Raw genomic sequence first — 22,589 nt, forward strand, 5'->3', positions numbered from 1 at the left:
AGTGTGATACCTCTGGTTTTGTTCTTTTTTCCTCAAGATTACTTTGGCTATTTGGGATCTTTTGTGGTTCCATACAAACCTGGTGATTTTTATTGTTGTTGTTCTATTTCTTTAAAAAAATGACATTGGGATTTTGATGGGGATTGCACTAAATCTGAATATTGCTTTGGATAATATGGCCATTTTCGACTTTGATTCTTCCAATCCATGAACAAAGAATACCATTTCATTTCATTGTGTCTTTTTCAATCTCTTTTAATAATGCTTTGTAGTTTTCAGTATATAGGTCCTTTGCATCCTTTGTTAAGTTTACTCCTAAGTATTTTATTCTTTTTATGCAATTGTAAAATATTATTTTAATATATTTTATTGACTTTTTTACAGAGAGGAAGGGAGAGGGATAGAGAGCTAGAAACATCAATGAGAGAGAAAAACATCAATCAGCTGCCTCCTGCACACCTCCTACTGGGAATGTGCCCGCAACCAAGGTACATGCCCTTGACTGGAATCAAACCTGGGACCCTTCAATCTGCAGGCCGACACTCTATCCACTGAGTCAAACCGGTCAGGGCTTGTTTTTTTTTCTGTTTCTTTTTATGAAATTTCTTTGTTAGTATAGGAAAGCCATAGGTTTTTACACATTAATTTTGTATTCTGCAACTTACTGATTGCTCATTATTTCAAAAAAATTTTTGGCGGAGTCTTTAGGTTTTTCTATATTTGCAAAAGGTGTTACTTTTACTTCTTCATTTTTTTTCTTTTCTTTCTCTTGCCTGATTGTTCTGGCTAGGACTTCCAGACTATGTTGAATAAGAGTGGTGAGAGTTGACATCTTTGACCTGTAAAGCTTTCAGTTTTTCACCATTGAGTATGGTATTATATGGCATATAGTATGTTGAGGTATGACCCATTTTACTGTGTTTAATCATTAATTTAAAATGGATTAAAAACCTAAATATAAAGCCTGAAATAATAAGCTAGGAGAAGAAAATGTAGGTACTAACTAATGGACCTTGGTCTTAGAGAAGATTTTTATGAATGTGACCCCAAAGGCAAGGGAAATAAAGGCAAAAATAAATGAATGAGACTATATAAAACTAAAAGGCTTCTGCACAGCAAAATAAACTTACAACAAAACAAAAAAGGAACCAACCCAATGGGAGATTATATTTGCAAATAACAGCTCCAACAGGGGTTAGTATCCATAATATATAAAGAGCTCATACAACTCAACACCAAACAAACCAAAAATCCATTAAAAATGGACAGAGAACTGGAACTGACACTTCTCCCAAGAAGACATACAAATATCCAATAGATATATGAAAACATGCTCAGCTTCACTAGCTATTAGGGAAATGCAAATCAAAACTACGATGAGATATCTCTTCACCTCTGGTAGAATGACTATTAGTAGCAAGACAAATAGTAACCAGTATTGGAAAGGTAGGGGAGAAAAAGGATCCTTCATTCACTGCTGATGGGAATGTAACCTGATATACCCACTATGGAAAAAAAAAATATTGAAGTTCCTCAAAAAATTAAGAATAGACTTACTATATGACCCACCAACCTCGAATAACTTGAAAACATTTATTCACAAAGATATATGCACCTCCATGGTCATTGCAGCAGTAATCATGGCCAAGACATGGAGACAGCTAAAGTGTCCTTCAATAAAAGATTGGATAAAGATGTGGTACATATATACTGTGGAATACTACTCAGCCATAGAGAAAATGAAATACTGCCATTTGCGACAAAATGGATGAACCTTGAGAATATTATGTTAAGCCAAATAAGTCATCCAGAAAAAGCTAAAAAACATATGATTTCATCCATATGTGAATAGAAAACTGAAACTCATAGACACAAACAACAGTATGGTGGTTATGAGAGGGAAGGGGGTGAGGTGATAGCAAAGGGTAAATGGAACAAAATATATGGTGATGCAAAATGATTTGACTTTGGGTGGTGGACATGCAATGAAATATGCAGATCATGTACCATAGAAATGAACACTTGAAACCTGTACGATCAGTCAGAAATTTGAGTTTGTTTCATTTGTATTGCTAACATATTCCAACTAAGAGAATTATTTCATGATTTATTATTTGCTTAAGCTTATTAAAGGGTCTTAGGTTTTTGTTTTATTTTACACAATGGATAAAAATAATCATGATCTACAGTGCCTTTATGGATTTCATCATTTTATGCTATAGCTGTTCATAACTAATGAGCAGATAGAAATTGGTCAAATTCCCACAAGAGCATAATAGGATAGTATCAGACTGAGCAAAATTTATTCAGTCATCAGTTTGCAGAAAGATTTTCAGCTCAATAAGCTAGGGTCTAATGAGAGCTGCACTCAGGAAATACCCAGTTATCTCAAAATTATCTCATGGGAACAAAGCAACCACTGAGCCATATAGATTTTTGAACACTCAGATGGTAAAAAAATAATAATCATAATAGTTATAATAACTACTATTATTATTATATACACATATATAAACCATCTACCTCTATATATAATATATACTAGAGGCCCAGTGCATGAAATTCATGCATGAGGGGTGTCCCTAAGCCTGGCCTGCACCCTCTCAAATCTGGGACCCCTCAGGGGATGTCCAACTACAATCCAGGACCAATGGATCCTAGCCACTCACCTGCCTGCCTGCCTAATGTCCACAACTGCCCTCCCCAGCTGGTGGGATCACCACCAATGGCCCTCTCCTGCTGGTCTGGTTGCCCCAACAGCCCTCCCCTACTGGCCTAGTCACCTCCAGTGTCACTTCTCTGTGGCCTGGGTGCCCCATACTGCCCTCACCTGCCAGCCTGGTCTTGCCCCCACACCCCTCCCCTGCTAGCCTGGTCGACCTCAACTGCCCTCCCCTTCTGGCCTGATTTCACCCCCAACTGCCCTCCCTTGCTGGCCTGGTCACCCTCAACTGCCTTCCCCTGCCAGCCTGATCTCACCCCTAACTGTTCTCTCCTGCCAGACTGATCAACCCTAACTGCCTCTGCCTCAGAACCCATCACCATGGCTTTGTCTGGAAGGAAGTTGGATGTCCGGAAGATGGCCAGTCTACCTGGTCTAATTAGTATATTACCCTTTTATTAGTATAGATAGATTATATAGGATAAGATTGCTTAAATGAGGGGGGAAAGCCTTTTTCAGCTGGAGGAGATGCTCTTGGCAGACAAAAATACATAACCACTATATTTGGACTGATAGCCGGCCATATGCACTATACTGCCAAACCGGTCATTAAAAAAATTGAACCACTTTCTTACACCTTACACCAAACAGCTGTTGCCTTTAAAACCCCTCCTCAGCCCCCACCTTAGGTTCTGCCTTCGTAGTTCACCAGATTAGGTTCTGATTAGTCGGTTTCTATGCCAGTCAGCGTCAAAAGCTCCGCCTCCTAGGCAGCCATTGGCTCCTCGCAGTTTACCCAGGTTTGGTTCTGATTGGTCGATTTCTATGACAGTCAGTGTCAAAAGCTCCGGCTCCTAGGCAGCCATTGGCTCCTCTGGGAAATCCAGAACGGCCCTGCCTTCACATTGGTGCCAGCCCTTCAGTCACACCCCCAGTCCGCTACTGGGAATATCTCTGGCTGATCTGAGAAGCAGCACCTCAGATCTGTGTTGGTGGCAATTTTGAATTTTCATTCCAGACCTAATCTTCTTACAGTGCGAGCTCCGTGACAGCAAGCATTTGTCTTGTTCATTCTTAGTTCACTCATAGACTTTACCTGTGTCTATGTATCTATGCTAGCACCACACGGTGACCGGTCAAATGGTCGTTTCGATCATCACAGTTACTGCCTTATTATGTATATAGATTATATATGTAGTGTATATAAATGTAGAAAAATAGATATAATATATAAATATATACATAAAGAGAGCTCTTTATAAGGGGTAGGCAAAAATAGGTTTACAATTGTTTGTATGGAAAATAATACATGAATTAATAATAATACAAGAATAAACTGTGTTTTGCATACTCACAACTGTAAACTAACTTTTTCCAACACCTGTATTCAATAGATAAATAATAGTTCCTATATATATATATATATATATATATATATATATATACTATATATATATAGTATATACATACACATATATACATATATACACACATATGGACATATACACACACATATACATATATGTATATATACATATACATATATACACACACATATACATATATTCACACATATATACATATATACATATACATATATACACACACACACACATATATACATATATACATATATATGTATATACATACACTTAGGCAATTCCTCAAGCCATTTTCTTCATGTACTTTATATCCCCTCTATGAGATAAAATTTAATCCTATTTTACAGTACAAACTGAAGGACTCTAATTTGTCAAAACATAAATGGGGCCGAAACCGGTTTGGCTCAGTGGATAGAGCGTCGGCCTGCGGACTGAAGGGTCCCAGGTTCGATTCCGGTCAAGGGCATGTACCTGGGTTGCGGGCACAGCCCCAGTAGGAGATGTGCAGGAGGCAGCTGATCGATGTTTCTCTCTCATCAATGTTTCTAACTCTCTATCTCTCTCCCTTCCTCTCTGTAAAAAAATCAATAAAATATATTAAAAAAAAAAAACATAAATGGGTGCTTCAATAGCTGATAGTGTTTTCAATATTTCAAGATTATTTTTGCAGTTATTGAACTCGTACTAGTATAGATGCTATGATACAAAATCCTGACCCTGGATTTTGACTACAGGGTGTCCCCGCCCCTCCCCCCCCTAAAAGAAAATGTCCATGCACTTTAACAGCTGATAGCTCAATTAGTGTTGCTTTCTTTTCAGATTTAACCCATTTGAATTAATAATGGCAGTCAAATGTGTATACATTTTTTTGGGGTGCTCTGTATAGGAAAGTATACATGATTACACATTATTTTAAGGCTAAATATATTCATTACAATATATTACATTAAAGGCCTTGCATTCTGGTAAATATTGTTTTATATTGTATTCTGTGGTATATTCTGAATAAAATTCATATGACTAACTGAATTTATTTAATGAAGTATTCTATATTTTTTGCTATAATCTAATACAATGTAGCTAAATCTGATCAGCATGTTTCATTATCTTTCTCCTAATATAATTCTACTAGAGGCCCAATGCACAAAATTCGTGCAAGTGGGGAGGGTCTCTCAGCCGGCCTGCGCCCTCTCGCAATCCGGGTCCCCTCAAGGATGTCCAATTGCCAGTTTAGATCGGCCTAAACTGGCAGTCAGACATCCCTCTCTTAATCTGGTCCCCTCACTCCTAACTGCCTGCCTGCTTGATCCTTACATCCCACCTGCTCGCTCCTTACCACTTTGCTCACTCCTTAGTGCTGCCTCAGAGGCGGGAGAGGCTCCTGCCACCACCGCTGCTCTAGCCAGCCGTGAGCCCGGGGTTCTGGCTTAGCAGCGCTCCCACTGTGGGAGCCCAGTGACCACCAGGGGGCAGCTCCTGCCCCCTGGTGGTCACTGCATGTCATAGCGACTGGTCGTTCCAGTTGTTCTGTCATAATGGTCGCTTAGGCTTTTATATATGTAGATAGTAGAAATTGGGATAACTTATCCAAACTTTTTGACCAGGTAGAACTCAAAAATATTTTCATATACAGATAAAATATACAAAAATTACTTTAATAGGAATGTGTTTATATGTATTATGATTTCGCTCCCCATAATTTCTGAAAATCTATAAGATTATTATAATTATGGCTATAAAATTGACAAGAACAAATACTATCAAAAGCTTATTATTTCAGATGTAATATTTTATCCTGCATGTAAATTAAATAACTTTTAATCTATGAAACAATTAAATTCTTTTTGCAGATATTTATGTGTGAAATTAATTATTTCATATATTCATTAACTTTATAATTTTAGAAACAAACCATTCTGGGGTACACTAATCAACGTTTTCATTTTTGTGAAAGCTAATTCTTTAAAGGGTGCTAATAATTACCTCTGCCTAATGAGTCATCTTGCATGTCCTGCATACTGACTACTTAAAATACTCTGTTTTCATCATCATCAACATTGGACTATGTTTCTTAGTACAACAGTTCTGTTCCTTGGAATTAATTATTTAAATCTTTATTTTTATTTTAACTGCATTATTATAAGTTAACATAATTTTGTCCTTTTAAAAACTAGTCATCTCATGATTTCATGTTTTTTCTGAAAGTGCCCTTATTTGTTATTTATTGATTCTCATTAAAAGCCTGTCAAAGTAATCAAATGAAATGGGAACAACTTCTAGAGATGAAAGCACATATTTTTCATATTCTATCATTTTATAGCAAATATGAAAGAAAATTTATTCTTAATGAAACAATGAGAATATTCTTTATGAAAATACTATTTGTAAGGGACCAAATGAAATACATAGCAAAATATAAGTAAACTAGAAGCCCAGTTCATGAATTCATGCATGGGTGGGGTCCCTCGTGGGTGGTGATCGGGGCCGATAGGCGCCAGCCATTCCCAGGGGAGAGACCACAGGAGGTTGGCCAGCCATGTGAGGTTGGCTGTGGGAGCGCACTGACCACCAGGGGGCAGCTCCTGCATTGAGCATCTTCCTCCTGGTGGTCAGTGTGTGTCATAGCAACCAGTCAATCGGTCATTTGGTCAACCGGTTGTAATAGTCACTTAGGCTTTTATATGTATAGATGAGCATAGAGTATAAAAATAATACATTTTTTTCAATTAAATAAGTATTTTATGTGCATATTAAGAGATCCAAATGTGTTATGTAGTTATTGAACTTCTGATATGAATATTTGACCCTCAGTTGAGTCTAATTGCATCTATATTACTATGTTTCTCTCAGGTAAAATACTGTTAGAAAAATAGGGAAGGAAATCATTTATTTTCAAGAATAGTCAAGTCCTTAAAAGCAGAAAAGTAGAAATGGTATTTTCAGGACATTTGACAGTTGAATGAACATTTTGGGTGGATAGTGATGGGCAGCTGAAAGGAATATGGCTGGTACTTAAGAACAGTATTTCTCTCCACCCTCTCTCCCCCAAGGATGTACCAGCTAGTCATTTATAGCCTCAGTGTAGTTTACATGTGGATGTAAGCATAAATTACTACCTTATTTTTTTTATCTGGATCAAAGCATGAATTTGTTACACTGTGATTAATCATTATGATTGATAATAATTTAGTGTTTCATGGCAAACACTGTGTTAAAAATAACCAAGAATTGTTCTAACTGGTTTGGCTCAGTAGATAGAGCATCAGCCTGTGGACTCAAGGGTCCCAGGTTTGATTCCAGTCAAGGGCATGTACCTTGGTTGCGGGCACATATCCAGTAGGGAGTGTGCAGGAGGCAGCTGATTGCAATGTTTCTCTCTCATCAATGTTTCTAACTCTCTATCCTTTCCCCTTCCTCTCTGTAAAAAATCAATAAAATATATTTTAAAAAATAACCACAGATTAAAATGAAAAAACAAATAACAACAAACAAAATAAACAACAACTATCAACTTGGGAAAAACTTACCCCATTCTAGCTAATATGATAAAACTGCATCATACAGACCTAGTACCTTATGATAATGAATACCTGTTTCCCATAAGTATATAAAGCTTCAGATGCAACAACGTATTTTGAAACTAGTTTATTTTCTGATATTGAAAAAAGAATAATTTCTCTATGACCATAATTTTTCCAATCTTTTTGATAAAGACAGTTTTTTTTTTTCTGCATTTCAATAACTATTTTGGGTCCAGGAAATATTTATTTCACCATCAATTATATTCATCATTTATATCTAGATCATTCTGCAGATATCTATGTGATGAGAAAAAAAGATTATTAACTAAATTTAACACAAGATAATTTTTTATCCATTTTTCCTAACTCCTCCATAAGCACCCACTATACTGTTTCTTAGTATAGTGTTAGAGTACTATATCCATACATATCAAAAGGACCTAAAACAAATAATTTGGTATCAAAAAGGTTCAATAAATTATAAAAACAATTGTTAGATTAAAAATAACCCATAATAAAATTGGAGAATTAAAGTCAAGAAAATATATCAGAAAAGAAGTGAGAGAGAGAAAAGAGGAGGAGAGGAAAAAAGGGAGAGGAGAAGAAAGGAGAGGAGAGGAGAGGACAGGAGAGGACAGGAGAGGAGAGAGGAGAGGAGGAGAGAAAGGAGGGGAGGGGAGGGGAGAGGATGCATTATAAGAGAAAAAAAGAGACATAGAGAATCACTTTAGAAGGTCAAATATTCAAGTTATAGGAGTTCCAGAAAGAGAGCACAGGTAAATCCTATATAATAAAGAGGGAATATGCTAATTAACCCTCACAACATCACAAAGGTTTTCACCCACAGCCAATAAGGAGGGAATATGCTAATTGACTGCCCCACCCTCAAAGATAGCATTGCCCACAGCCAATAATGGGGAATATGCTAATCGACTGTCCCTCCCTCAAAGATGACAGCACCCACAGCCAATAAGGAGAGAATATGCTAGTTGACTGCCATGCCCTCCCACAAGATGGCCGGCAGGGGAGGGCACTTGTGGGAAACCAGACCAGCAGAGGAAGGCAGTTGGGATCAACCAGGCCTGCAGGGGAGGGCAGTTGGGGTCGACCAGGCCTGCAGGGGAGGGAAGTTGGGGGTGACTGGGCCTGCAGGGGAGGGAGGGCAATTGGGGAGGACCAGGCCTGCAGGGGAGGGCAGTTGGGGCAACCAGGCTGACAGGGGAGGGCAGTTAGGGGTGATGAGGTTGGCAGGGAAGGGCAGTTGGGGGTCATCAGGCCAGCAGGGGAGTAGTTAGGCATCAGTCAGGCTGGCAGGGGAGTGGTTAGGGGGTGATCAGGCAGGCAGTCAGGCAAACAGTTGGGAGCCAGCAGTCCCGGATTGTGAGAGGGATGTCTGGCTGCCGGTTTAGGCTCGATCCCACATCCCCCAAGGGGTCCCAGATTGGAGAGGGTGCAGGCTGGGCTGAGGGATATCCTCTACCCCCAGTGCACGAATTTCATTCACCAGGCCTCTAGTATATTATAAAAGCTGATTTTAAGTGGTCACATTTAACAAGGTATGTTTTTCAGCTTACTACTTCTGAAATCTGGAAAATTTCTGGAACAAATGCATTACCTTGGCTCCATGTTTTCTTTGGGTTATTGATTTAAAACTCATATTTTTGTTATGGCTTCTCTTAGTTAATAAATCTAATTAGTTTAGCTCATGCCAACTCCATCTTCTCAATTCTATGCCAATTTCCTTTAGAGTAGTTACTCTTCAAAATATAACATGTATGTGATTGTGTTTGTTTCTTAAAATCAATATATGTTGCCCTCAGATCAATTCTGCCCTCCATGAGGATAAGGGTTACACATCCATTTTCATTGTTCTCTATGTTTCACACTTTACATACTAACACATAGTATGCCATCAATAAGCATTTGTTTTATCCCCATTTTCATTCTCAGAAAAATGCTGTGCTGAGATAAAGAATCTGGAATGACTGAATAAAATTTTACCAATTACAAAAAACTCTATTATTTAATGTGTATTTTAAAATACATATAAAAGACAGTACCTTCTGAGTGGAGGGCCCGTTACTCTTTTATATTTTATACTTTGCAAAATCTAAGTAATGAGTAGAGCAATAACTTTATTTATTATTTTGCAATAAAAATTACAGACCCAAATGTTATTAAGTAGATAAAGAGTTGGAGTGTTTCTTTTTACCAATTCTATTTTAAAAACATTATTGTTTTCCATTATCTTATTTATCATTCTTGAAGTATCAGAATTCCCTATTACTTTGTTTCTGTTTATTCTCATTCTAATCTGTAAATATAAAATTATAATGATCTTTCAGATGAAAAAAAAAAAAAAGAGTGCCATTGCCAAACTCTCAATCTACTTATTGGGAAAAATCAATTTAGTTACATGCATCTGTTATAAATACAGTTGCATATTTGGAAACATCAATTGTATTATATCATATGTATATACAACTGAATTAACATTGAAAAACAAAAGATCAACCATAAAATGTGTGTGTAACAAATACAATTATTATTACGACTGTTTTAGTGATAGAAAAATACAAGAAGGACGAAATAAGACGGATTTTGGAATGCCATTAAATGTAGATGGAAGTTGTTTAGTTAGATAAAGGAGAAATCCCTTTAATGGGTTTCATCTTTATTGCTGTACTTAGATACAAAGTAAAATATGACAGTACCACTAATGTAGAATAAAAACTGACATGAAGTAAAATACAGCATGGTGTGATCAAAGATACTTTTAGAAATAGATGCAAAACTTTATGAGTAAGCAGAAAGGGGAATGCCTCCCTATTGGGGTTTTTAAGAATATTTCTCAAAGGACCTTGCATTTGAACTGGATCTTAAATAATGGCAAGGAACTTTCCAAAGTGGGGGGGGGGGGGGGGAGTGTGGAAACAGGTAAAATTCTAAAGATAAATGAAAGCCTATGTATAGGAATAGAGTGAAGAAATGCAGTATTGAGAGCTTTTATGTATATGTTTGAAGAGCCTAAAGGACTTGGTGAATGTACTGTTGGTTGTAAGAAGCAGGAATGATGTGAAATGAAACTGAATGGCTTAGCTAGGAAAACCTATAACATAAGGAGTTACACACCCATTCTATAGGAAACCTGGGCTAATACAAGTCACAAGTTGGGGGAAAATGTTTGGTTTTTTTTTTAGACTAATTCCTCTGAAAACCTCAGCATGGGAGGTCAGGAGAAAAGAAGAAATAGGGCAGGAACATTAGTTAGGAAGCTGTATCAAGGGAATATACCCCAAGAAAACAGAAACCACAGTCAGAAAGGATATATGTACCCCTATGTTCATAGCAGCACAATTCACCATAGCTAAGATTTGGAAACAGCCTAAGTGCCCATCAGCAGATGAGTGGATTAAAAAATTGTGGTACATCTACACAATGGAATACTATGCTGCTATAAAAAAGAAGGTATTCTTACCATTTGCAGCAGCATGGATGGAACTGGAGAACATTATGCTAAGTGAAATAAGCCAGGCAATGAAAGAAAAATACCACACGATCTCACTCATTTATGGATAATAAAGAACACTATATAACCTGATGGACAAAAAGATAGATACAGAGGCAGAGAAGCATCGAACAGACTGTCAAATTACAACGGGAAGGCTTGGGAGTGTTGGGGGCTAAGAGATCAACCGTAGGACTTGTATGCATGCATATAAGCATAACCAATGGACACAAGACACTGGGTGGGGTGGGGGCGGTGAGGGCATGTGTGGCAGCGGGGGTAGGCGAGGCTGGGGGAAGGTCAATGGGGAAAAAAGGAGACATATGTACTACTCTTTGTAATACTTTAAACAATAAAATAAAATATGAGTTAAGAAGAAAGTGATTGTGATCTGACAAGACAGTGGCACAGTTAAGTTTTAAAAGATCTGGAGATAAAACTGTCTATATCCAATTGACAATTTCAGTGCCAAAATCAAACTTCGTATGTCAAAACAGGGTTCTTACATCATTTTTCTATTGCCTTATAATTAAAAACAACGGCAACAACCAAAACTCTTCTTCAGGGTGATATGGAAACAATCTCCAAGGACATTAGTCAGCATCTAACATAACTTTACAAATTACAGCTATGTTAGTGTTTTTATTCAAATGTCTCTATTGCTGACAAATATATTAATAGACATGTTTCAGATGAATTGGTAGATAGACAAATAAATAAATAAACAAACTTGATAGCAATGTAATATAATTATTTGAAGAAAATAAATAGCCATTATCTGACCTGGCTCTAAATAGGTTATATTTAATGTTATTTGTAGGTAGGATGCGTATTGTTATATATTATGTACTTTTGTCTACTGACATAACTCTTGATGAAGTTTCCATTATGATATTATCATTTTAGTGGTGCTTTTTTCTTCTGTGACATAAATATAATCACTTCCGAATAAAATGAAATAAAATTTTGCATTTCCCTATGGCTGACCAACCTCCACAGGTTCCAGTTTTAAACACTGAAGTACTTTCTCGAAATAACAATAACAAATGATTTTCTTTATCATTAACTTTTCAAAGCCTGCTGATTTTTGTGAAATCACTGCAGCCAGGCTCAAATGGTGTATGAAATGAAAATTTCCTGCCTAGCCACTGCACATAGGCAACATCATGACCATGTCTTGCAATCGATGTTCTGCTCAGTTATTTTTTTGTGATACTGAGGGCATAGAGTAAAACCCACTGAGGAAGAGAAAAAGGGCAACGGAAACTTTTCTTCAAGTGTCATTTCTATTTACGCCTTTTCTGCATATGCTTAATTGGTGATATTAGATCAAAGTGAAATAGAGTTCCCCTTTCAGTTGAGCAGTCACGGATACTCCAATCACAAATATTGAATATATACTAGAAGTTTGCATATGAAAATAAATTTAATTGGTGAGCACCAGCCACAATGATTATCCCAGAATCAATACCTCTATGACCCTGGAGAATGTTCTGCCTTCATGACATATGTAGACGTCCTTCATGACATATGTCTATTGCTTTTTATGTTAAACGACATGCTGGTAAAATGTGGATACAAATTGACTTCGTTTATTAGAAGATATGACAAGAGCTATAGACACATTTTGTGTCTATAAACTCCCACATAAATGTGTTTCTATTTCCTCTAGTAGTACTCATTTTATTTTCCTTTCATCCATATAACTAGAACCCACTGATATATAGCAGAAGAGATAGCATATTCCATTTTTTAAATGTGCCTTTCAAAAAAAAGAGTCATAGACATGCCATTTATTCATTCCTGTGTTTGCTCATTTTCTTTTGAATTGTATTTGCTCTATTTTCAAAGCATTTAGAAAGAGTTCATTATTGCCTTTTTTTTAAGCCAGGCAGGTGCAGGGGTGACAGGATAGGGCATCCATTTCATTCTCAGAAGTTCATTGAGAACTTCATTTGTGTTGGCCATGATTTTATGCGCAGAGGCAAGAACAGGTGGTAGGAAGCACTCCATCAATGTGGATCTTTTACATTTGACATTAAATAGGAAGGAAAAATTAGCATTACCCTCTTCACCTATGAGTTGATTTTAGTTTTATTTATTTTTTTTGTCCTGTAGACATATAATCAAGGACCAGGACATGGGTAACCCAAAATTGACAAATTTCTTTTATTGAAAAGCCTAAGAAAATTACCTACATAAATCATGGTTGCATTTTTAGTCAAATCCTCAAGTCCCTCTTTTTGTGATACAGTTTTATGTTAATAGTTCAAAGAAGACCGGGGCTCAGGATCTAAACAAGGCTTTACTTTCTATAATTTTTCATGACCTAGTTGCTCTTGGTAAGTAGTACAATTTTCATATCTCTAATAATTAAATGTGAAAACAATTATATATACAGAAAGTGCCTTATAAATAGTTTTTTTAGGGCTGCCAGGGGGGAAAGTATCATAAATTGGGTAGATTGAAACAACAGAAATTTATTGTCTCACAGTTCTCAGACACTACAAGTCGAAAATCAAGTTGTCAGCAGAGCCTTGCTCCCATTGGAAAGTGTAGGATGTGCATGTCTCTGACTTCTCCCTGTCTCTCTGACTTCTCTCTGGCCAATTTCTTGTGCAGACAGGAATCATATTGGAGTAATGATGAGTTACAATGGCAACTTGACTAATTACAATGGCAACCACCCTATTTGCAAATAGGTCACATTCTGAGGGTAAAACTTCAACTTAAGTTTTTTGGATGAACACTAACTTATAACAAACATTTATATACTATGCTGATATTAGTAGCTAAATTTTGATAATTTATGGATAAAATTAGACATTTTCTCCAATAAGGGAAAAAAGCACCCATGACTACCCAAGGATATACTCAGTAAAGTTAAAAAAAAAAAGTGTGCCAAAAGAAACAATTCTTTGTTCCATGCCTACCATCCCCATGAGTTGTCTGATGAATCTATTCTTATCAACCACTTCTTTTAACAAATAAGGTTTTCCAGTAAGTTTACATTTGCAATGTACTTTTCACCTTCTTTACCTCATTTGATTCCAACAATAATCGTGTAAGGAAGAATCCATAGACACATTTTCAAATAAGTAGACTAAAGCTCAGACAGATAATGAATAATGTATGCAACATTATAAAACACAAATGGTAAAATGGAAATTAGAGCCCTTTCAACTCTAAGGGTATTAATCTCTTCATTAGGACAGTGTTAAGACTGTGCCTTTTTTTTCTTCTCATTCCATATGTATTCTCAGATTGCCATCTTTTATGTGCCCATTGATTTAGTTACCATCTTCACACCATTAATGATTTGTAAGAAAATGCAGGTCCTGGCTGAGTGGCTCAGTTGGTCAGAGTGTTGTTCTATACAACAAAAGGTGGGAGGTTCTATTCCCAGTCAGAGAACACATATCTAGGTTGCTGGTTTGATGCAGGAGGCAACTGATCTCGCTCTCTCTCTCCCTAAAATAAATAAACAAACAAACAAACAAATAAATAAATAAATAAATAAATTCTTGAGAGGATAAAAATAAGTTCTGGGCTCCAGATCTGTATTTACAAAGGCTCATGAGAAATTCTAATGCACTGGTGACACTGAAATGAAACAGGTTTAAAAACGATTTAGCAATTTCTCTTCCTGCTTCAATCTCAATGTCTGTTAACCGCATCACTAAGCATCTACTAATTCAGCACAGAAACTTAGGAATCATCCTTGGTTCTCACTTGCCACCACAGAGCCCCACTGCCCTTTCCCATATTGAAACAATAACCAAGTTCTAAAATATTTTCTCATAGATCTTTTCTTCTTGAGCTACAGATTCTCTATGTTTTTAAGTGTCCTGTGAACAGTTACCTGAACCACTGAGAAGATGAACTGATTTCACTGTTGGCAATGTTTCTTTTTTTCTTATCTTAAACATGTGCTAAAGCACAAGAAGACTTAAGTTATTTTACTAAAATATATCACTTCAGATTTTTTAAAAATATGTATATAAATCATGTTTTATTCAATATGGTATTGGAATGGCTTAGTAAAGAATTAAACACATTTTAAAATCTGGGTTAAATTCTACTTTTCCATATCCCTTACTATGTCTTCATTCCCCATTTTCCTCTGCTACCTACATAAACCTAAGTTATGGCTGGTGCAACTGTCTGCTATTTTGCAAATAATAATAATTTGTTGACATTATCATAAATACAGCATTATGCCATAACCTAAATATTAATGTATATGGTTTTCTTTTCTGTTGATGAGATTCTTGAGCATAAATGCTCCTTTTTATTATTTTTGGTTTGTTAATGCTCACCTGAGGATATTTTTCTGTTGATTTTTAGATTGGATGGGAGGAGAGAGAGAAACATTGATGTAAGTGAGACACATCAATTGGTTGCTTCCCACATGCCCTCCAACCAGGTCCAGGGACCAAGTCTGCAACCAAGGAATGTGCCCTTGACCAGAATCGAACCCCATACCCTTCAGTCTGAGGGCCAATGCTCTATCCATGAAGTCAAATGGACTAGGGAAAATGTTCCATTTTATTGATCATATTGTCCCTAAGATCTAACACAACATAAGATCTCAAAATTTCACAAGTGATTTAAAATGAAATGAGTATTCATGGTAAATAAGGAACTATTTAATATTTATAATTCCAGAGGGAAAGGTGAGGGACAGCAGGTCCTTGAAAAATTTTGTTTCATTCCTCATTGTTTTGCTATAACATTGAAATGATATAGGAACTTAGCTCTTGTTTATAGTAATTAGCTTATGGTAAATTGTTTTTGTCATACTCTGTTCTGCTTACAATCACAGAACCTATTGATGACATTGAGGCCTTACTAAATGTTATCAACTGTGAAGTGGCATGAGAGAAAGATTGTAAGATTGAGTAAATACAATGGTGATAAAATGGTACATATATTTGCATAAATGTGAGAAAAATTACATCTTTTATAATATGTCACAAAAGTATTTGTTTTTGGTATATACAACTTCTCTTAATAAAAATATGTTGAAAAGTGATATAAAACACATGGCTCATTGTTAAGGATATTAACAATGTTGTCATTCCATAAGCAATGTCAACATCAAGCTAGTCAATATCTATAAAATAAGTTATATTTCATATTTTAAAATATTTTTATTTTTGAAGTTTACATGCTCATTTGACAGAATACCAAAACATGCATAACTAGTTCCATTGAATCATGGTCAGTATTGTGATGGTCTTACATGTTTTCCAATAATTCCTATATCATTGACAAGCTGCATTTTAAAGTGTCAATAGGTGTTATAAACATGAGCTTTAGAATTAGACTTATAAATATGAATGTAACCAAGACTTGTAACTTTGGACAAGTTATCAAAACTTTCTATAATTTTAAAATAGGTAGTTTAAGAAGAATTAATAAATTAATAAATGCATGTGAAGCATTTGGTACAATACCTGGCAGAAAACATATCAAATAAATATATTTATTTTTCTACCTAAATTATGGATATTAATATTTTTACAAGCTATATATTGTGTGTATATATATATATATATGCTTGTAAATATATGTATACATACATAAATGTCTCCTTAAATCTACATTCTAAGTATAACAAATGTTATATACATTATACTCTACTACTTACTATTACACACTGCTACTATTGCTATTAATAATATTGTTATTATTAATTATTGTTTTCAATTTTATAGTCAAAATTACTGATGCTCCTCAAAATATATTATGGAGTTAATAAAAGGAATAACTGTGACTTGAATCTTGTCTTCTGACAAGAGATTACATACCCTATCATACTCCACTCACTGATCTCCAGAATTAATTGGTTTTGAAAATTAGAATTTTTAGACATTACAAGAACATATAAAACTATGAAAAATAATTGTAGGAGATACTAAGGCTATAAACAAAAAGGGTTCTCTATAAACAGCCTAGTAATATGTGTTACTTCAATCACAAACATTTCATGGATTTAAATGTTTTCACTTCCCAGTCCTACATAGAGTTGTCAGGGAGAAAATATTAATTACAAAGCTCTATAACTGACAGTCTAAAGCATTTCTTTATAATATAAAAGCTTAAAGGCATTGTGAATATTATAAAGTAAAATAATGCAAATTGCTATAGGCAAAGAACATATTTTTTTTGCTAAGCAACGGGTATGAGCCAGCACATTTATTTGTTTTTACAGGAAGTGATTGCAGAATCTTTCTTCAGAAAATTATGTTGATATATGCAAAACTCAGCCAGGATAAAGACTTTTCATATACAATTCAAAAAGAGACATCCACTTTTTTAAGGTTAGCATAACAAGAATTTCAAAGGTAAATTGCAAATCAAATGGTACAAATGCACTCAGATTCTATGACACAACCTATGCAAAGCAAGGTCAGTATATTCCATTTCTTACAGCAACTTACCTGCCTAAGTTATTTTTTGAGTGGTTATTCAGTCTATATTACTTGTCTTCATGGTATCATGTATGGGGGAGAAGGTAATAGGGTGAACATAATGAGACAGTTTGAGCAATTTTATTCTTTACAAACAATAACACCTCAATAATATTTATTTATTTCCATGTTCAGTTATGGATATAGTGTTCATGGAAAATACATACTCTTTGCAACTCACTTTTTGACTTGATGACTTTAAGCACAAGTATTTGGCATATTAAACTCAAACCATAATGATAGTAATACAAGATAGGTGATATGCATTACTTAGGTTGAAAAGACTGTACGAGTTAACAGTTTAGAGAAGAGAGTGAAAATGCAAGCAGTTTAAGATAGTTTGTTTCATGTGTATATGTGTGAGATGAGATATGAGGTATTATATGCTACATAGGAGAATACATAATGTGTGTGTGTGTGTGTCCTAGGTCAGTTCATTTCAATTTAATTCAGCATTTCTTGACTACCTACTGTATATTAGGTGCTTGTTAAGTGAAATGTGTAGTAAGTTGAGAACAAAATAGCTCAAAAGAGCTCACCTAATTGTTAGGTAGATAGATGGATGAATGAATCACGATAGATGATGATAGATAGATGATAGATAGATAGATAGATAGATAGATAGATAGATAAATAGATAGATAGATAGATGTGAACATGGAAGGATGGATTAATGAAGAGATGAAAGGAAGAAAGGGAGGGCGCTAGGAGAGAGGAAGGGAAGACAAATTCTCCATTAGTTTTTTGAACATGCTAAAATAGATTTTGAGCCTGGCCATGGTGCTCAGTGGTTGAGCATCGACCTATGAACCAGGAGGTCACGGTTCAATTCCCGGTCAGGGCACATGCCCATGTTGCAAGCTCAATACCCAGTGGGGGTTATGCAGGAGGCAGCTGATCAATGATTCTCTCTCATCATTGACGTTTTTATCTCTCCCTTCCTCTCTTAAATCAATAAAAGTATATTTAAAAAATAAAAGAATAAAAAATAAAATAGAATTTGAATTCTTGAGCAAAAAAACTTTGTTTCTCCAAGTTGTCATCTTATTAGCATTGTATATGTCTTATTTATAGCCAACATTTTCAAATGTGTAAATAGTTTGCAGGACGGAAAAAAAAATGGCAAAGTATATCTCAAGCACAGTTTAACAGACATTTATTTTTATTTTGTATATTCTAGTAAGGTGTCTGAGCTAAAATTAGTCCTTGAAATGACACAAGACCCTTTCTAACATTCAGTTTTCCATAATGAGCATAACTGACTTTGTCATTAAAAAGTTGTTTAAACTAGAGAGCTTCTCCTTATTCTATGGATTGGATTTCATGTAAAAATGACAAGACTATATCTTTTCATCTTAGATTTTATATTTTGAGTGACTGTTTCTTGTCTGATATAAACAAATGGAAGCAGTCAAAAGCATTTAAGTCAGTGGTTCTCAACCTTCCTAATGCCGCCACCCTTTAATACAGTTCCTCATGTTGTGGTGACCCCCAATTTCATTGTTACAAATTGAACATAATTAAAGCATAGTGATTAATCACAAAAACAATATATAATTATATATGTGTTTTCCTATGGTCTTAGGCAACTCCTGTGAAAAGGTCATTTGATCCCTAAAGGGGTCGCGACCCACAGGTTGAGAACCACTGATTTAGATTTTTTAATTGAAAGCAAGTAAAGGCCTGGGGCGGAGGGCGGGGCTGGCCAGAACAGAAAGGGTCAATGGGAAGAAATAGGGACATATATAATATTTTCAACAATAAAGATTTTTGTAAAAAAGAAATAAAGCAAGTATGGCTTTGGGCAACTAGCTTACTCATCTTTTCTTTTTATCTGTAACCTTACTTATAAAATAATGTGAGAAAAACACACACACACACACACACATCTACTCCATTAATAAATTGGTTGAATTCATGGCTGTAAATAAGTGTTAAGTATTATTCACATTTTATTCAGTTTTTTCAAGTTCATACCAATACCATATTATGTATGCAGTGTGTAAACTATGAGTCATATTATCTTTGACTTCCTCTTTGCTTTCAACAATGTGTGTGATATTTTTTCAAGGTGCTACTTCACAATATGAGGACAGAGTATTTTAGCCAAATACCTGTGGAGAAGGTGATTATGTCTTGTGCCTTCAAGATGATGCCAACAAGCTTATCATCCATCTTAATTTCTCAGGATATGTTTATCTACTTAATTCACTGTGGCATGAAGGAGAGATGAAAACTGCATGCTTTGGATGAGCTTGACAATATGCAATATCCTTTGCACCTTATTAGACCTACATATTTTATATTTAAAAGAAAGAGAAACAAAAAAGAAAAAATGTTATTTAAATAGCTATTTGAGAGTTTTCTTTGCAAATTAAGAAGAGACGTATGCAACAACAATCATAGGTCAGAAACAATCTGCTACATGAACATTCTTTTGCCCCTTTAAACAAAATTTTATATAACTTTGTTAATATTATCGTCACAACTCCTTTTTCTGTTCTGTGCCAACCAGTATCTTTTTTGGAGAATTAAAGTACAATAGCCACTAAAATATTGAGAAGTAAATGTATGAGAATATTTTGACCTAACTCATGTTTATCCTTTACTTAGAGAATAGGATATATGCCATTTTTAGGTGTCATATTCTTAAAGCACCCAGAAACATATAAATATCTAAATTGGTTTGTGTCAAGAATAATACAAGTAACTATAATCACCAAAATATAATATTTAAGCCTATAGATTTATTTTAATAAACTAAATTGTAGATTTAGGCATGTTTTATCTGAAATCAACTTCCTAGTAATCTGGGGTTTGTAGTATGGTGAATTATATTTAGTACAATATATTTAGGCTCTTTAGATGTTCCAGATCGTCATATAACGTTACTGTGCTATAATTTACGTGTAGTAAGTTATTGGATGGGTGTCCCAACCTTCATTCCAAGGCACAGAGTCCCTTCCTCCATATCAGTACCACTCAAAAGAGCAGCACTGTCCCCTCAAATAGATACTCTGCTCTCCCAAGGATGGTATTGTCCACAACACACATGAAGTAGGAACATCAGGATACCTGATGGTGGAAAGATACTATTTAACTAAACTAAAGAATTTTAATTTCTCTCTGGCTTTCATATCTTATTTTTTTATGTATTCAAATTTATTTTCTGAAAAGTACCATAGAATCATTTACCATATTTTAAACTAAATCTAAAGTGTAAGGAAATGGAATTTTTGAGCAGGAGTGTGTAGGGATGAAGTTGCGGGGTAGACTAGACTGTCTTATACACTCAGCATAGTGTGGAAAGCTCTGACCCTGGAATCTGACAGGCCAAGATTATAATTCTATTTCCACTATTTGCTAGCTGTGTGACCCTACAAGAACTACTTAATTTCACTTATATTCAACTTTCTCATCTACAGCCTGGGGATGATAATATTACCTATTTCAAAGGGTTCTTGTGAAAATAAGAGAGGTATCTGTAAAAATTGCTTTTCTCTCTGCTCAGCATAAAGTATGTGTGAAATAAATTGTACTATTGTTATCAATTATATCCCTGTTGTTTTCCAAAGATTATATTTCCAAGGGCAATTTCATGACTCTTTGAACATTTTTCCTGTTTCTTTTTAAGTAATTTTGTAGTCACAAAAACAGAAATTCTTTTTTATTATTGTTTTAGAATCTGAGAGATATACAGAGAAGTAGTAGCAATTGTTTTTAATTTATTGTTGGCACTATACAGATACCCCTATTAATATTTCTTTTCTTGATATAATGTACTATAAAATGTCCTTTTCCACATACCTATATATGCCAATCATATATATTCAACAAAAAAAGGTAGTAATATGTTTTAAATAGCCCAACTTTCATGAGACATTTACTATGAAATTCTATACATATTTAAATCATTAAAATATGGCTAGCACTTGTTATCATTCTTATTAAGCAGACTAATGGACTGCTGATGTTATCATATTTGTCAGCAGTTAGAGAATTGTTTATATCTGGCCTCTATTTTAGGACCAAATTATCACAATTAGCATTGCCATAGCATTCTAATATCAGACATGGATAAATTAGTTGTGTCTCCCTGTTGCCTAATTTGTATTACTGATTTTGTATATAAACACAATTAGTTTAAATTGCTAGCATAAAAGCAGAATACTAGATAGATTAGCTTCTTTATTTTCAGAGGTCAAATTTATAGTATATGGGTTTCCATCACAATTTTTATAAATTAAATGGGGCTTACAAATCACTACTGATGAAGCCTTAGGACTTTTTGTTGTTGTTGTTGTTTTGTTTTCTGTGTTTTTTTGTTTGTTTGTTTTTGTAATAAGACTCTGCAGTAGAAAATTGTCTAAAAGATATTTTCCCTTCTTTGGGTGAGAAATTATTCATTCATTTTGAACACAGACTCTTCTTGCTCTTTTTGAAGAAATATATTGATTTTCTAGCTTATTTTATAATCAGTTGTGCAAATGTGTCTTCTACTGCCACATTCCTGAATCTGTTTTTGGACATCATTTTCTTTGATAGAAAAAAAGAAATATAAAAATAGATTGAAAGATGTATTTTAACACTATAATCTATAGGAATATATTGAAATAATTCATTGATTTATTTATTTCAAGACATAACTTCATCATACGGAACAAGTAAATATGTTTAGATTTTTTCATATTTAACATTAGCCACATTATGAGACCTACTTCTCATATGAAGAAAAACACCAATTAAAATATAATTCAAAAGATATTACAGTTAGTGTCTAATTTCACATTGTAAAATTTGAATTGAAATGTAAAGTAGATAGATTGTTGAAAACGAACTGTATAGTTCCTTGTGGAAGACAAGATCAATTGAAGGATGAGGGATGAACTGACATTGTTTTCAATAATCTAGCTTTATTATTCTGAGCATATGATTCATTTATAATATTCTATTAAACAATTGAATTGAATGTTAATTTATTTCTCTTGTTACATGTTCATGTCATGAATACCAATAATTTAAAATATTATAAGGTGGTAT

The sequence above is a fragment of the Myotis yumanensis genome, unplaced genomic scaffold, assembly GCF_028538775.1.
Source record: "Myotis yumanensis isolate MYYU_CA2020_CCGP unplaced genomic scaffold, mMyoYum1.0.hap1 SCAF_1, whole genome shotgun sequence".
Classification (NCBI taxonomy): domain Eukaryota; kingdom Metazoa; phylum Chordata; class Mammalia; order Chiroptera; family Vespertilionidae; genus Myotis; species Myotis yumanensis.